Source organism: Melospiza georgiana, chromosome 8 (genome assembly GCF_028018845.1).
Source record: "Melospiza georgiana isolate bMelGeo1 chromosome 8, bMelGeo1.pri, whole genome shotgun sequence".
Taxonomy (NCBI): domain Eukaryota; kingdom Metazoa; phylum Chordata; class Aves; order Passeriformes; family Passerellidae; genus Melospiza; species Melospiza georgiana.
In genome coordinates this window covers 13,389,039-13,407,553 of record NC_080437.1, presented here as the reverse complement: position 1 = coordinate 13,407,553, position 18,515 = coordinate 13,389,039, and the positions used below count along the sequence as shown (strand labels likewise).

The 18,515-nt window shown below is 39.4% G+C and overlaps 1 long non-coding RNA gene across 1 annotated transcript in view; it reads left to right on the top strand.

Moving 5' to 3' along the window:
* The window catches only part of LOC131086146 (uncharacterized), a 33,961-nt gene extending 17,870 nt beyond the window's left edge, over positions 1 to 16,091 (top strand). Inside the window, exons 4-7 of the long non-coding RNA XR_009114725.1 lie at positions 11,590 to 11,655; positions 14,400 to 14,517; positions 14,707 to 14,778; positions 16,010 to 16,091. This is a non-coding gene — a long non-coding RNA (uncharacterized LOC131086146). The remainder of the gene's footprint in view (positions 1 to 11,589; positions 11,656 to 14,399; positions 14,518 to 14,706; positions 14,779 to 16,009) is intronic.
* Positions 16,092 to 18,515: the final 2,424 nt, after the last annotated feature.

The window sequence follows — 18,515 nt, the reverse complement described above, 5'->3', positions numbered from 1 at the left end:
CAATCTATGGTGAAGAGCACAAAAAAGTCAAAATTTCTCCTTGGGAAAAAACCCAAAACCAAATAAAAACCAATACCCCAGCCAAAAAATAGAAAAATTGAGGTCAGAAATAGTAACTATAAAATTATGGTGAGCAAAAGAAAAAAGGAATGCTATATGTTGTACCCAGAAAACAGAAATGTATGAGTTTTGGTAGAAAAATGTAGGTGTTCAGGAGGTGGCTGTCAGCAATATATGTCTTTCTTGCCTCTTATTTGTCTCTTCAATTCCTTAGCAAAGAGCTTTTAAGCCTATAAGGAGGCTTCATGATGGAAGTCTGCATAGTTCCAATCTCAAATACATACTCTTAATGGTTTCCTTTATTTTGATCTGTGTCTGCAGTAGTGCATAGCTTTGTGCAGGCACAGCAAACCTGCTGATCAAGGTTTCAATAATGAGTTTCCTCATGAGTGTTTTCTGGTGTGTTTTATCAGTGTGTGATTTATTCCCATTCAGTTTTTCTTGGAATGGAATAGGAAGAAAAATACCTGTTATATCGCTGCCAGCTGTTTACAAACAGACTTAGCTAATTAGTTGACTACTCAGCCCTACAGACACGGCTGGAACATGGCTCACTTTGCTTGAGCTTGCACTTCAGCACTGGGTTTAACAGCTTTGTTGTGTGTGCTCATATTTCTTCTCTTCTACTGCTGTAAAGTAGCAACCTTGTTAAAAATACAGTTGTTGTTACAAGATACCTTAGTGGATAGCAGGAGTTGGTGTAAAAAACTGAATAAGAGCCTTCACCTCAATATGTTTCAAAGAAGGTCTAACTCTTCACAGAGTTTAAAGCTGGAAAAGGCTATGGAAATGTTTGCTCTGAACAACCCCAGTAAGCAAGAGAGTAAATTTTGCCAAGAATTGGATAATCTTTCTAGTATCGTTGGCTAAAAATATCTTCTTGATCATCTTCTTGATCTGAAAAACAGCTCTGCAGCAGAAAGGCCATCAGCTCCAGTGGGTAATCACTCTCCAAATTAAAATTGTCCTCAGCTGCTAGTTATCAGATTTTTGGGTGGGGCTTAGTTTTTTTTTCTGCTGAGGCTCTCCAGGCTAATAGGTTTTGGTTTTTCTAATTACATGGTACTTCATTTCTCTGAAAGTTCTTTTGTTCCATAATCATATTGCCTTTTCATTTTACTATAATAAATTGTTTGAGGCCCTTTATAACCAAGTAAAAAATCAATTCTAGAATATCTTTTTAAAATTTTTAAGTGTTTCCTTCCTGCTACCCTGCTCTCCAAACTACATCTGGTCTTATTAAAATGTGGATGTCATCTGTACACAGTTTTCTAGTACTGATACCATATATAGAGATAAATCACTCTGCCACTAAAAATCAACACATCTGCTTTTGTTTGTATATCTAAGAAACTTTTTTTTTTTGCCTGGAGCACATGGAAAGATAATCCTGGTTCCAAACTCTTTTTAATATGAACTGCAACTACATTACTTGCTTTTGGATATCATATTTTGTGTACCCTTTTGGACTTGTAGGAATGTGGGGTTTTTCTACAAGTAATTGAGGGATTTTTATAATTTGCCTTCTCAAAAAAACCTCAAAGTAGAACTTGAAGTCTCTAGAATCAGAATTCTTTAATGACTTCCTTCTCTTTCCTGTTTCCCTGTACCTGTACTCCCAAAGCTGAGGACAGAGCTTCTCCATGTTACTGGTCTAAGGCCAGGTAATAATAATAAAGTGTGAAGTTCTGCACCTGCAAGAAGTGACTGGAACTCCAGGCAGGTGGATGATGTACTGCAGTGCATGCAGTTGTTAACTTGTGACACTGTTACATTTATAACAGTTGTTAGGTTTATAACATTGTCATGTTTATAAAAGTTGGATCGAGGTAACTCTTGGAGTATGAATGGCCCAGAACTGTCCAAATATGGGTAACAGGGCTTGAGTTGAGGCTGAAGCCAGCAGTTGGAAAGGAGCAGTGAAAGGCTCCCAGGGCACAGGAGTGATATTCTAGCCCTTAGGGGGAGATCCTATCAAACATGTTCTCACTTTTCAAGATGCTTCCCCCTCACCCTACCTACTCCATTCCTCTCTTTGCCTTTGGTGCATATTACTTTTCATGGCAATTTAGCTCATGAGCAGTATCATTAGTAGCTTGGTTCTTGCTCATGTTTGAGGTGGCCTGAGTTTGCCTGTTTCATCAATAAGACATTTTTACAAACTTCTGTTTGAAAAAAGAAAATGGGCTAGACTTTTCCAGACCTGTTGTTCTGTAGGTTTCCATTTGGAAAGTTCATCTATGCAATAATTATGCTGCCAAAAAACATAAAAGAAAAACAAGACTGCAGATAGCTAGTGACTGGTTTGAATGTTTAAACATAGAATAATGGAGACTGATTTTAAATTTTTTTTTAAATTCAGTTTACTTGCTCCAGAAATTCCATTTTAATAGTTGAAAAAAGACAGGAATGTCTTTTCAAGCAATAAACTAGGAAGTGCTGGCTCATAGAGCAGTGCAGAAATGGGGCCTATACTCTCCAGAATTTGGCAGAAGAGATGTTTTAGTCAGAGTAACACCCAGATGCTACAGAGCTTCGTTAAAGGAGAACTTAACATTTAAAGCTTAAGTTGCACTTTTTCAAGCCTTTTTAATTCTTTTGTTATAATATTTGATACTGCTTACACACAGAATGCAATTATTTGATGTATATGAAAAGAAACTGCAAAGCAGAGTTTGTCAGGAAGCGTTCCTGCTGCAAGAGCATTCACTGCAGCTACCTGCAGCCAAAGGGAAGCTCTGGAGCTCTCTCCTGAGGCACCTGAGTTACTGCTGTACATCCTAGAAGCCTTGCTGAGGATTTTCAGAAAAACCCCAGTGAGAGACCAGCTCACATTTCCCTAAGATGAGCAGATATCCATTGAACTGGGACTTTGCCTAGGTCTTATAACTCTTGGTTCTTAATGAATTATGAGAGGTAAATTCTTTGATATTTATGGAGTTTTTAACTGTGTGGGACAGGAATACTGAAAAATGTAATGCAAGGGGAAAACATGACACCACAGCTGTGCAAACAATGCTAAGATGTTCTTCATGCCCTCTCCTCACTCGCTGATTTGCATCTCCTTCCTTCCCTCACATGGTCAGAGAACACCAAGTTTGAGAAGCTCGAGGTGCAGAAAATAGCTACACTCTCATGTGGTTTATTATGGGCGTAAGTTATTAATGATTGTTTAAAGAGCACAGTGAGACTCATTCTGTTACAGCCCCTGGGACATCAGCCCTAGTTTGAGTGTCCAAGAGGATTCTGAACTATGATCAACATGACACATGCCAGTAGGTGTATCTTCAACAGAGGAATTGCCATGGGGCTATTTTTAGTGTAGCTATCAAATGTCTTAGGATGGAAAATTGTAGAGCTCTCTTCCAAAAGATTCTACAAAGCCAGACAGGATGGCCACGAAAATAAAAGTAGATTTTTAAGACTCTAGCAAGCATGAATATGTTTTCAGAAAGATGAAGGGGAATTTTTGCTAATTGTGCAGGAGATGGAGGGACATGCCTTCCTAAAATTGTGGTAAATTTTGAGTTCTTTAAATTTGTTTCACAGGTTGTTACTTTTTCTCGTGCTTCACAGGGTCAAGTCCTAATATCTTCCTAATTTACACCTGCTACATGTAATCCCCTGCCTATTTTAAGCCTTGGCTGTACAGACTGAGCTGGTACATTACTGCCACGTAGAGTTCAGTGCCAGCTACTGAATGCTTTTTATTGAAATTTATACAGCCCGTGGTAATCAAGAGATCCTTACACAGGACTGCTTTCACTAATCATGCAAATAAATCAGTGCCACTTTTTCTTACTATTTTATATGCAGCTTCCAGACAATAAAGCAGGATAGCATTAGTCATGTGCAGTAATGCTAAAATAGTAACTCAAATATTATAGCAGGTATATATGGTAACAGCCACATTTGTTTGGAGCACAGAATGCATATGCATATACAAATGCATGGGCACATACTGCGTAGCTGCACTGAATTGCATAGTACTGAAGAAGTATCTGCTAAAGATTGTAATGAGAGAAGGAACTATGCTGCAAAGCATGACATGTGGCTCCAGGATCTTAATTTTAGTAGTATCTAATCTCTCTGTGGCAGCAATGCAGCAGCTCAGTTTCCACAGTCAGGTGTAACTTCTTCTTAAAGTCAGGCCTAACTACATGAGAACAGAAACAACTCTGAAGATATTCCTTTAAAATTCCTTCCCAAACTCATGTAGATGTGTATGTGAGGATGCTTGCTTGAATGAAGAAAAATCATTTTGAGGACAGGACTTAAATAGCCTCTTATTTCACCAGCACTATGTCACTGATCTTATTTTCTGCAAATATGCTGGTGGAGGTTTTCTGAGGTTTTTCTATTTATCTTGGATATGGAGGTTTTCTGAGATCTTTCTATTTATCTTGGATATGGAGGTTTTCTGAGATCTTTCTATTTATTTTGGATATGGAGGAAAAAAATTTGGTTTACTTTTGAAGTGATAATCATGACAATTGAGTGGCTGCAAAACTGTAGTCCTCCATAGGAGTTTTAATTGTTTCTCCTTATCCTTTTTATGCAACAATTGATACAAATTTTATTCCAAGCCAGGAAATGATTGAACAAAGGCTCAGATGTTGGTGAATATCAGTGAAATGTTACCTGAAAATGTCTGTAGATGGATGTGCCCGCATCCCACTTCAGCAAGTGAAGTGTGTGACTATTTCCTGCTGTTTGCAGATGGTGATCCATAAGGGTTCTTGCAGGTTACATGTTACATTTTTTACTAGTCATAGTATTAAAAGGAGTTATAGGACTGTAACTGTTTTATTGTCTATCTGGGCCCTCTGAAAATCAACATTTTGATGGTAATGTGATCTCCCCATTTCCTGTGCAAAATCTTTTACTGTGCTCCCCAGCTGGAATTTCTGCTCTTTCCTGTTTCAGGGTGTTCATGTACGGTGACTGTTGGTATTTATAAGTTTGCCTTTCCCTAGCCTAAAGATTTTTTTGATAAAATGTTAGCACTTCTCTGTTGCTTTATTTTCTTCCTTGTCCTTTGGCAGCTTTCCACAGCTTTTGGCAGTCCCAGCTCTTTGTCCAAGCTGTCCAGCAGGAGATATTCTCATTCTGGGTACATTTCTCAGAAAGGACAACTTTTGTTGCTGCTCACAGAAGCCTCATAGAAATCCACACAATGTTTCCTTTTCAACCAACAACCTACTGTATCTCTAGGTTCTAAAGGAATCTTCCTGCTATCAAACCGCATAGAGGTGAAAGTCATCTCTTTCACCTCACCCTCGGCCTTTCCTTACACATCACATTAAGCAGTTAATTATCAGTTTAGTGTAATTACACTGGGGACTGAATTTTATTTTTTTTTCTGCCAGAAGTGCTGTGCCCTAGTCTTGAACTACAGACATTAGATGGCCTGTTGAATGGAAATCTCAGTGCTTGTGGAATTATTACACATATAAAGTGGGTTTTGTACTTAAGGAGTAATAGGATCAGTAGTTGTGTCAGTTGTGTCAATTTAAATGATAATTTATTAAGGACGGGATTAGTAAGAGCACACTTGCCTTTGGGAGTAGAGTTAGAACCCTGCTCTAAATCTTCTGTGCCTCTCTTTAGCCTGCCCTTGTTTCATTGTGTTCAGCTGATCAGTCAGCAGAACTTAAAATTAGACAAAATTAGGCACTGAATTAAAGGTTTTATTTTTATTTTACTGAAGTTAGTAGTGCTTTCTAGTCCCTTGCAACTTTCAAGTTGTCTTGCAAGCACAAGTGCATTGCAGTCATAGTAGCAGCTGCTATTTTCTCTTGTTCTAAGCAGGGCATTCTCTGCCACTCTATTCTTATCCCTCTGCATGTTCAGTTTCTAAGCAAGAGCCTGTTAAAGGGTTATCTTGAGGGGAGAGTTTCCCTATTTCAGTGGGCCTTTCCTGACTAGAAATCCAAGTGTATTTTGAATGTAAACTTTCTTCAAACACATCAGGCACTGTTTTGTGGAATATTCTGAAGAAGCTCTCTCACTCATGCAATTCAGCTTAGGTTTTATGAGATTTGCTCATGTCAATCTCTTGGACACTGGTCGCTAATATGTATGTGTAGGTGCACAGTTTGTGTTAATTGGGTGGGGCTGGGCTGAGCCTCATCCCCAGTGGGCACAGCTGTGAGCAGCAGGTGAATCCCATTGGAGCTGATGAGCCATGGAGTGCCCAGGGGCACTGAGCAACCACCAAAGGGAACAGAGGGCACACAGGTGCAGTGCATCAGCAGGAGGGGATAAAAGGCTGGGCTGAAGAACAAGAGGGGCAGACACCTGAGTTCTTCTGATAGGGTAAGGTGTTACTCTATGAGGGTGAGTGCTTAAAGCCTTCTGGTATTGTGTCGTGATACTCTGTGTGTTGTGGCCGTCTCAACTGTGATGTGTGTGTGTATATATATATATATATATATATATATATATATAAAGGTTATATATATATATATGAAGGTAAGTAATTCCTGTTAATAACTTGTACCTGGTAAAGTGGCTGCACTATTAAAGCCTTCCCCCACCTTTCCCCAAATCCTAGGAAAAGGATTTGAAAAATTAAGTTCCTCAGTTCTAGAAGTAAGAGTCTAATTGGCAGAGATGGTAAGTAAACTGTTTCTTCAGTTTCCGCTATTAGGACTGTAGAGTTTGAATTGATAAGCTTCAAACAAATTTTAAAAGCCTAGAGAATAATAAATTTAGAATTGAACTGATTTAAATGCATTCATTGAAAGAACATCATGAGCCTATTGTAAAAGAAAATAGAAGCAGCATATTAGTAAAATATTAATATAATACCAGATTTAGAGAAACTGTAAACATTAGAATGGGCTGAGAACTAACTGTGGAAATGCAATCCCTGAATAAGAGATAAATTATTCAATGTTCTGGCAAGGAAATACATATGATACAAGCTTGGGGTTGTAGGTGCAGAAGGTAGTGATCAAAACTGGCCATTTTATTGATAGTCAGGACCCAGTTATTATATTTGGAAAACATGGACAGACTAGAAAATATGTGCAGAGCTAGCACTTCATATAGCACATTAGTAGAGGCATGAATAGGGAATGTCATTTTCTTCAAATCCTCAAAGAACAGAAGTCCTCCTGCAGAGAATTCAAGGTAAATGCCAGCAAATACTTGGTGAACTCCAACATTGGAGAGTGAAGTGAATTATTAAACAGGTGCAAAACAGAGACTATCAGGTTGTAGTCAGGAAAGATAAATTCTTCTGCTCTTGATGGTGAACACTATGAGACTGCAAAGATGAAGGCAGTGGAATATTTTTTTCACATAGAGAGTAATTTGGTATAAATGCACAGTTGAGATCAGATTTGTTTAGGTATGGAACACAACTAGATGAATCAATGGTATGTGCTCCCCATTTTTAGCATCTGTAATCTCACTCCTTCAAAACTACTTCATTATAGGAAAATAGATAGCAATCTCTCCTTTGACATACTTTTTCAGGGTACTCCAGGGGTGCAAAGCCACCATGCTGAGCTGTCAGACTCCTGGATAAAACCCTTCCTTCACTGTGCATGGTGTGCAATGGCAGGCCATGACATGGGCTGCAACAGTAATTAGGTTTTATAGCATGAGTATTTTTGCCTTTTTACAATCTATTGCCAGACTGTACTATTTTAAGAGGTGAGCATGTGCCTGTTGAGGCTTGATCTGAGCTCACTAGCTGGGGTCTTGCACGCTACCAACAGCTGACAGAACAGAGAATTTAGCTCCAGTCCTGTACTGAATTTCATGCCAGCAGCCCCTGAACACTGTTTATGGATGTGCCTCCACAGATCTCACTCTGGGGGACTCAAGAGGCACCAGATTGTTCTCTATACCTGTTTTTCACTGTGTGTGAAGTGAGGTGGTCTGTCTTTGTAGCTGGAGCAGGCTGCTGGCTTACTGAGGAAATGCTATGTTGCCAGGATCCTTGGAAACACCAGAAAGGAATGACAATGCTTCTATGTGTTTTCTTGATTTTTTTTCCCTTTGAATTGTTTTCCCAAATGTTAAGTTTAGATACTAACATCCTGCAGTACGTGCACTCTTTCTGGCTCATCTTTGCCAATGCTTTCCATTTCTGATTGCAGGAGGAGGCAAGCCAGGCTCCCTCAAGGCAGAGCTTCCTTTGGGGTGATGATAATGCAGAAATCACCAGAGGGGAGGGAGGACACAGCAGCCTCCATCTCAGTCCTGGTATGCCTGGCCTTCCCTGCTGCCTGAAGCTCCCAAAATCGAAGGCTGGCTTGATCCCCTCCTGCTGTTCTGTCCCACATACTGCAAGCATTTTCTCACAGGAGTTTTGTGACCTATGAATAACAGTCCCAATTTTGGGGACTATCACATTCTATAAATTATTCAAAAGTCCTCCTTTTTATTTTTTTTCTGTATGGAGAATGGTATTATTTCAAGATCATGTCAGGACAAACCTGATCATTTCAGACAATTTCTTTCGTATCTTTGAGATGCTCCAAAGATGCTCTATGGCCAGACAGCAGTAGAAATGTACATGAGGGATGCAATGTTCTGGTTTGAACAGTGTTTCCAGCAGTCTAGGAAAAAGTGAGATCTATGTCAAGTCTTCAGGTATAATTTCAGTGATACTTAGTTGATATAAACCATCTTAAAATTACAGCACTCTCCTCAGTTTTGTAGATCATCACCAGGACTTTCAGGTGGGTGAATATATTGCATCTCCACTTGAACTGATTAAGAAAAACTATGTTTTTTGAAAATAATTTCCTTTACACTTCCCTTTGTAATTTCCATGCTTTTACTGTCACCATGTCTTTAAAAAGATCCTTTTACAATATAACATATTAACAGAAAACTCTTGCAGATTTTAGTTCCTTTGAAAACACTAAATGTATCTTCAGTTCAGCATAGTTACTGTAACTCACTTGACATGGTTCAACTTCTAAATAACTTGGAACTTTGAGAAAATTGGAGTAAGGAGCTTTTTTAAGCATAGGTGAAGTAGTCTGTGACAAAGGAAGAGTGATGCCAGTTTTTATCAGCTGGTTCAGGAACTGCTGCCTGATTACCTCTGGGTTCATCTGTTCTGAGTCTCAGGTAACTTCACCTTACCAGACTTGAGAAGGAACTACTCTGACCCAGTGAAAACTGACTTGCCTAAGCCATGGACAAAAGACAAAACATAAATGCTATATTTGATTACTTTACACTGAGGGATTTGAAAACCCAGGTTAAAGCCTGAGGTGGTTGCTCTTTGAATTCAACTTGTTTGAGCAATGGGCTTGAACTGAGGTTCTGAAGGACTCAATAGAAAGATGGGAAAAGTTTCTGTCAAGAGTTTTTTCCTTTGTACTGACTTAGTCTTGCAATAGTACAGGAGTAACTCTGCTCAGAAGGCTTACACATTCAGCTTGTGTCTTTGAAAAAGCTCACTGTGTTGTCATGAGCAAAACAGGAAACGTGGAATGGTATGATCCCCAGAGGAGCCCATCCAGGGCAAACTCTTCTGACCTTGTGGAAAACACATCCAGCCCAAACTCACAGTCAAATGGAAACATACAAGTTAACCACAGAAGTTAAGAAATATCCTCATCATTAAGTTGTTTTAACATGGAAAGTCTCTACATGAGCAGCTGAGCAATGAATAACACAGCCTGCAAGCTGATGCCACTGCAACTCTCTTCATCTTGTTTTCCCTTTTCTTAGAAGCAATATTGTGCCCCAGCTTGTTTTCATTTTGCAAGCAAAGTGGTATTTTGGAGTGAATTATATACTTTCAGATTTACACACTATTAGATATTGTTGCTTTCCCCAAAGAGTAAGCAAAATGTAAATAGCAAGAAGACAGAGACATAATTCAAATGAATCTTAGCAGCAACAGCTAGATTGTTATTTAAAACTAAGATTTGATTGAGAACAGATATTTTGGTCCAGAAATTCTCTGTTCTGGACCAGACCAGTTCTCTGCTCTATGTAGTTTTGCATGTGTCAGGGTACATTCTTGTCCTGCACAGGTACAATAACAGGATCCAAACCCTGTTTTGAGCAATAACTGAGGCTGTGTTCCTTGAAATACATGGCCAAGATTTATTTCATATTAAACTAGAATTAGGGAAGGAACATACTATTTGAAATCCAAACAGCTACATTCTAGTTTTAGAAACTAATGGCTATAATAATTGTTTTTTAAGGATCTAGGGAGAGTTTTAAAATTAGAAACCCTGTGAACTGTGGCAGTTTTATATATTCCAACTATAAAGCCTACTACATAGAGATGTATTAAATATTTATGGTCAGACTAGTATTAATATCTTTCCTTAAAATTTTGGTTATTTCAGTAGCATGTGTCTTCACCTACTGATTGAAACAATATTACTTTAGCAGTCTTTCTGTTAAATACAAAGCTGAAGTTATTCAGTGCAACATAAACATTTAGCTCTACAGTTTAGTCTGTAAACACTTAAAAGGTTGGAATGTTTATCTAAAATGGCCAGACGTCCAAAACTTGCAAAGCTGATCTGTTTGCAGTGTTAAAAGAATTAGAAAACAAAGAACTTGACTCATCTGAAAATGAAGAATAAAAAAATCTCAATTTTACTCCCATCAGTAATTAAGCTCAATTTAGGTGCAGTTCTGAGTTTCCTTGGCACTGATTTACTGATCCTGAACTCCTTTTAAAAGATAACTGGTTGAGATTAGGACTGCTGCTGGAATCTCAGTGTAAATCCAGGTCCCAGTAAAAGGATGAAAGGGGATGGAACAGATGCAGATAATACTGGTTTTAATTTTTATTTTTCTGAAAGACTCACTGGGATATATCAGGCTGAGAAAACCCACAGGTTTAGGAGTGCATCATGAGCACTTCAGTCTTGACTACTGTAAAAATGGCAATTTCTATGAGAAGGAAGGAGCTCCTTTCACACAGATGTGATTGTAACCTCATATTTTTGTCCTTATGCTACTGCTAGAAAATCACCAGACCTATTGGCTGCTCAGTTCTTGGTTTGATTACTTAATATTTCACAAAACTGTAAGCTCTGGCAATACACTGTAGTTGTAAAGTGTTTACTTTGATGTAATAAGTATAATGCTGTTTCTGCCTTTTTAAAAATTTTCCCTTAAATGCACTGAAATGCTATGTCCAAGCTAATCTGGAACGTGATGTATGTCATTATCACATCAGCTGTTGAAATCCTTTCATCAAGTCATAAGGGAACTGACCACTTCAAGTAAGGGGTAAGCAGCAGAAACCATAATGATCCAAACAGTGACTATAAAATACTATATTAGTATTTTCATAGTTCACAAGAAAGTTTGGTTTATTCTGTGATGAAAAGGCAAATGAAGTTCTGAAGGTCTTACTGTATACAAGTTAGTTTGGTTGGGATTAAAATTATATGATCCTTTAAGGAAATCACAATGTAGAAGAAAATCTTGGGGTTTGGTTGGTTTCTTTGTTTGTTTGAGGGGGGATGGAGGGGATGTTTTGTTTTGGTTTCTTTTTAATTATTTTTTTTCTCCAAACCACAGCCTGAATAGTTGCTGTTTCATGAGCTATGACTGTAACAACAGGAAAGAACTCAAAGGAGTTTTACAGTTAAGTATTGATTTGCAGTCATAAGGGAACTATATGTTTATCTGGCATAATTCTTCTCAATGTATTTAAGAGTAATTACTCTCATAGATATTTCATAGCTCTGCCCATAGTTATAATTGCTGTAATAACACAAACGACCGCTTGAATCCTCCAGTGCACTTCTAGTGATTGGATGTCTGATATTACCCCATGTTTTGATTTGCTAAATACCCCGAGGTGACTGTTTTGCAAACCTTTTTCATCCTTGCTATTAGTGCAATGGAAGCTGCTCAGCAGGGACACCGTCACTCCAGCAAAGCTTTGGTAGACAGTAAGAGGACTCCCTCTGTTGGCAAATCTATGGGTAACTGAGAGAGAATGAGAATTACTGTGTGCTTGTATCTTCCTGGGATACTTGAATTTTGTGAAATCTCTGCAATTTGATTTTTGATGTTGTGCTTCCACAAACAAAACTAACTAGCCACAATCTGCAGCTGAACTGTAGAATTCTGGCCTATTTACATCTGAGCATCATTGTTAAATTTTTTCTCCTACCACATTTTTGTGTTCTCTGCTGTATAAGCAAATTAAAATTGAAGGAAGCAGGAATATCAGTGGGTCATATTTATGAATGTTAAGTATTTCTCAGGTGAAATAGTACGACTATTTTAAGAAAAGAAAAATGCTTTTCCATATTTTAGGAGAGGGCTCTGACTCATCATAGAATGTTTTAAAATAGACTGAAAATCTGAATCAAATGTTAGCACTGAGCTGTCATTCCTTTGTGCTTTCAGCCAGCTCAGATAATAGGCTTTGCTGACAGCAACTGCTTTGTAGAAAACAACCATTTCTTTTTTTTGTTACTTCTAAATATGAATATGAAAGTCTAGTTCAGAATGCAATGAGGCTCCCTTCCTTAACACTTCAATCAAAGGCGGTTTGCCGTGTTCAAAATAAGGATAAGAGGTACAAAACAGAAAACCAAAACCAAACCAAAAAGCATTTGAGGCCAGCTGTAATCACCTAGGACGGAGGGAGCTGGAGAAAGAAAAGAGATTTCCTTGGCAAGGGTGGATGACCATGGCAGTGGAGCCTGTGTATTGCAGAGCTGCAGGGGACCTGTGCCACGAGGCCACCCGGGCCTGCTCTGCTGTGCACTCCCACAACACCAGGAGACTCCTGCTCCCTGCAACTGGAAGGCAAGCCAAGAACTATGTGCTGATTCACAGTTCAGCTGGGTGGGCAATACTTGTTGGAAAAACGCTTACTTAGCTCTAAATTTGCCTTCTTCCTTTTACACAAACGCTGCCTGGTTGCTGCCAATACCAAGAGCACAAATCTGACTCTATTCAGTTTCAGTTAAATACTGTGTTGTCCAGCTCTCTCAGGATCTGATCCCTAGTCTGTGGTTAGGGCACTTACCTGCAAGCAAGGCTGTGCTGTGACACCTATGAAAGGCAAACTTTCAGTGCTTGCTTTTCTTAATAGTTGCGAAATATTTCGAGCAATCTTGCTTAAAAGGTCATCTGTGCTAAAGATGGCTTGAATGACATGGTTTTCCTTAAATGTGGAAAAGGCTCCTGGTGAGTCACGGCTGAGTCATGGGAATATTATGCTGCTTCTCTACATGAGACTTGGTGTATTGTGTCCAGGAGTTCTGTCCCACAGAGCTGTTTTGCCACAGCAGGAGGCATGGTTTGAGGAAGTGCTGACCCATATCATTAGTGAGGTGAAGAAGCCCCAAACACCTCGCTGTGCACAGATGACCCCCACAGGCATTAATGATCAGAACTTCTGAAAAGCTACACTTTAAACTGCAGTTTGAACTGGTTTTTTTGTGGTCTTGAGAATTTTTTATTAAGCCTTTCAATTCTGACTAATAGTTACAAAGAAGTCTAGTACATGTAGGATATTTATGTAGCCCTCTTAGTTTTTATCATCACACTGAGGATTGATTAATGGTATTTATTTCCAGTGTTAAGGAAGAGAATTTGAAGAATGAACAGGCTAAAGTCACCTACTAGGCCTATAGTCAGCTAAAATTACCCAGATCTTGATGTTTACTGAGTAGTTGTATTTTCAGCTCCATGACTGTTTTGATGTATTTAATACACATATAAGCTATAGGCACTCCTTTGTTCACAGAATTACCACACAAATATGAAAGAGGGGCATATAGCAGATGAAGAAGAATAGTTCAATATGTGTATTCTGACATTGGATTTAAAGGTGAGGAGTGCAAATCAGAAGATAAATGAGAGGGTTCAGTTCTAATGAATAGGATAGTAAAGGTAGAAAGCTGTGGGTTCATGACCTGATGGGAGGAGCTAAAAGGTGTCAAATCAGAATCAAGGCTAAATGGACCTTTGTGAGTGACTCCAAATCCCACCTTTTTCTATTAGGAGTACAACAGAAGCATTGCTGTGAGACAGAAGTATCAACAGTTTCATCAGAAGTGAAGGAGTATAAGAATTGAGATCTTTCTTTCCCAAATCCTTTCTCAAACTTTATGGTGTAATGGGCACACCTGATCTGAGTCAGTGTTACACCATTTGTTGGCATCACCAGCAAATGGGCTTGGCTGGAGCCAGCTCTGCTGTGCAAACCTTGAGGAATTATGCTAAGCTGTATCTCTTCACCTGAAGAGTTTGGGTCTTACTGGGAATTAACAGGACCAGCCTGAACTGAGACCAGACATATCTAAAACTTCTGTGGCTGCCACCAGAGAGGAGTTTGACTACAAGCCAACCGCTTTACACTACAGGTACAGTCCAAGTGGCAGTGGCTGCACAGTGGTGATGTCCCCTTGAGCAGGGGTGGCTCCCAAGGCCACTCCTCAAGACCAAGAGATCCCTTGCCTGGCATCTGAAATCTACAGCAAGGTAAGTGACACTTGATGTTAAATCTAAAGCATCCTCTACACAAGCTAGCTTAATTATTACAAGTGTGGTAAGTAATAGAGTGTTTGACCACCTTGTTGTAATTGTTTAGTAGCTGTTTAATCATCATTGTTAAATCACTCTTTAACAAAACTTTTTGCTTAACCCTACAATAATGACTTCTATTCATAGCTTGAAAACGCTTTGATACTGCTGAATGGCCGAGTTGCTTTGCTCTCTACTTCCTGGAGGAGCAAAAAATAGGTAGGTATTTGTGTTTGCATCATATTAAGTTCCACCCAGAAACTTTGTGTGGCTGGAACGTCATTTACAGTGATGATGCAATCAGCTCAGAAGGGCATTACAAATTGCCACAGCTGACACATAGGGATGAATGGCTCATCCAGAATGCATTCAGATGGGGTTCCCATTCAATCAACTGAACTGCATTCAGCAGTACTTAAAAATACTAGCAGATATTTATCTATTTCCCCATACTGGGAGCTTAAGCTCTGTAAGTGAAGTGTGTGTTCAGTCTGTTTCTGTGAGTTCCTTTTCCTGTTGGCTAACTCTGTAACTTAGAGTTAAATGTTGATTGGGGTTCAGAATTCAATTTTACACAAGACACAATGCAAAGCAGAAAATCTAAACAAATGGTAGAAAACCTGATCAGTAAAGGGGTGGACTAGTGACTTCTATGAGTGCAGGTGCTGAAGTGTCAGCCCACAAAGTCAGCCAGGAATGCCCACCAAGCAGGAAAACACAAAGCTATCCAACTGTAACATTTCAAGAGTTTAATGAGAAGTTTCTGTTAATACAAAATGAAAATGAAAACACTTCCATCTGTCATTCCTTGATGAAAATGTTTATTTCAAGGCTATACTCTGCTGCATGTGAAGGGTAATGGTTTACATACAGATGCATGCTCAACACTCCAATTCACTCTTAACTTAATTTGAGTGCTTTTAGTAGCAATGAAAGATGTTCAGATTGACAGCCTCACAGATCAATGCTTACAGTGTGATGGTTTGGGGGAAAATGTGAGATATAGGCAAGAAAATAATTTCAATTTTTTTTTTAATGGTAGAGACCTACCCAGGTCTAAGGAAGATAGTTTGATAACATAGTTTGTACAGTCCATCACAAGTTCTGGCCCAGTTTTGAAATGGCTGTAGTGTTGCATTCCTCAGCATACAGCAAGTTGAGCCCTAGGCTGTATTACCTTTATTCCAGACTAGTGGCAGAGCAGTCTCCTGTTGCAACAAAAATGCACTGAGGAAACTAAGCTGGAGTGCAGAGGTCATTTCAGCTAAGCCTGCCTCCAAGCAATGGATTTTAAGCAGTAAAATTTTCTCAGGAGTGTAACACAGATTGAGGATAGTGCTGTTATCATCAAACGCTTGTTATCTTCAAGTCTGATAAGCTGGCATATACAAAGAACCTGTGGAGGAACAAGCAGGGGAAGCAAATCCCAATGCATGATATTGTCTTGCAGGGATCTGGTTTAACTGAAGGCCCAGTTATGAAGAAGGAAAACAGGTGCATAGAAGAGTTGCAAGCTGATGGAGTTAGAAACCATGTGCAAAAAAAAAGTAAGTATAAAATCTACAGAATGCTCAGGAGCAGTAAAAAAGCAAGGAGGGAAGATAAATGTCTTGTGGCTAAAGCAGAGTGAAAGGATTCAGGCCCACGTCTTTCTAAAACCTCCATCAACCAATAGGACTGTATAAAGAGTGAATTACAGCTCAGCATGACTGAGAGAACATCTTTTCTCATAAGAGAGTGAGTTACAGATGAGGTATATCAGTTCCTTAGGGCTCAAAATGAATGTAGGCTGTATGTATGTGCACCTTCAGAGATCTGGACCTGACCTCTGGGGTAACCTGGACCATTTGGGTTCCAGGCTAGCACTGCCAAAAATGTACCTCACACTGACTGGTACTTCAGGGTCCTAGACTGTCTAAAAGACAGTGTTATAATATTCGAAGATTTTATGTTTTCCTTAGTATTTTCTGCTGGCTTTTACTGTGTAAACACCCAAGGTTTTTCTTTTTGAGTTTTCAACAATGGGATATTTTAATGATAGAAATGAAATGCTGTAAAATGAAGAAGACAGCACCTGTGAAATCAGGAGTGTGGATGTTTTGTTATATTAAGTTTCCACCACTCAGTTCTGGTCTGTGTGTTATAATGGCACAAATCCACTTGGAAAAGTACAAGGCTGGAGCTTGTAAGCTTGGAAGGATCACTAGGAAAATGCATTGCTTGCAGGAAATGCTGCTGTGATTTTTGTGGTTTCTCCCACAAAGGTTTCTCTGTTTCAATTGGTGCTGGGTCAGTATTGGCACAATGTCAGAAAGCAGTGGGACTATGCTTGAGATGACAGGCAAACTCCCACTGTCCCAACACCAAGGATTCTAGTTTCTGTTCATTTCTGACTGTGGCATCCCTGTTTGTATGAATTTGGTTTGAAATGCCAATACAGAGTGCCAGTTTCTTTAATATGAGTAAAAGTAAACCTCTGTTCAATTGCACAGCACATGGTGCTTTGGGGTTCTAGCCTGGTTAAATACCAGCTTAAGTATTAAAACCCAAGGAGTTGGTAAATAAAAAGATATTAAAACTCCTGGAACTTTAAGTAGATGCTGACAAGTACATATGCTGTCTGTGGCAGTTTTTGCAGGAAAAAGGTTTTACTCCAGCCAGAAGTTCCAAAAAGCATGGGCTCAGAGGTTATCATTCTTGTGAAAAAAATTCCAGAAATAAAGTATGTTAAGCAAACGTCTCAGTCCCTGACTGTCTGAAAATGGCAGGTAGTGAGGTTTCCATACAATGATTTCTTTGTCAGAAGAATATTCCATATGCTGCCACAGCTAGTCCAGTTTTCTGTTTATGAATGGAGCATCAAAGGTGTGAGACTTCCAGTCACTGAGCCTGGATAAATAGAGGGATTCATAGAAGTAAGCCAAATCTAGACCTTGGTTAAACCCATGGAGGATTGCAATTGACTTGAAAGCAAGCACAACCTGGTCTGGAATGAATACCAGGCCAGTTGCAGCAGTACAAGCTTCCTTATACACCCCCTCCAGCCTAGGCATTGATACTCAAAGGGCTTTTCTACATGAAAAAATAGCAGTACTAAAGTTGTAGAAATATGAGTTTTGTTTTTTTTTCAAATGCTCCTGGAAGAAATAATGCTTTGTGGAAGTTGCTGTGTCCTCATCTGATGGGAGCAGCAGCTCCTCTGAATGGCTCCTATCCTGTTTCAAAGCTACTCTGGTTAACAGAACTCTTGTGTTGGAGCTAATGTGGCCCCTTTTGGCTGGCACAGGTGAGAGGCGTTTAACTCCCAAGAGAAGCAATACCAGCAGACTCGGAGCACAAAGATCCTTGGCCTTCTTTCCACCTGAGCTGCTCTGGGCACATCTCCATTTCTCCATCTGCCTGCACCGTGAACATCAGGATACACTCTGCATCAGAACCTGTGTTGATGTTTAGCTTTGCCTATTAATGAAAAATGTCTTTATCAGTGAAGCTTAAGGTATCTTAAGATAATTTATAATTTGTGCTAAACCACAATAAGCTAATGTGCTGGTTTGGACTGAGATGCAGTGTATCTTCACAGTGGCTAGTGGGGGCTATGTTTTGGATTTGTGCTGAAGACAGTGGTGATAACAGAGAGGTATTTTTGTTATTGCTGAGCAGGGCTTGCACAGAGCCAAGGCTATTCTGCTTCTCACCCCACCAGTGAAGAGTCTGGGGGAGCACAAAAAGTTGGGCAGGGACACAGCTGACCCCAAGGGATATTCCAGCCCATATGTCATTGTGCTCAGTCTCTGAAAGCAGGGGGGACATTTGGAGTGATGGCATTTATCTTTCCAAGTAACTGTTATGTGTGGTGGAGTCTTGTTGTCCTGGAAAATATTGAACATCTGCCTGCCCATGGAAAGTGGAGAATTAATTCCTTTTTCTTTGCCTGTGTGCATGGCTTTTGCTTTTCC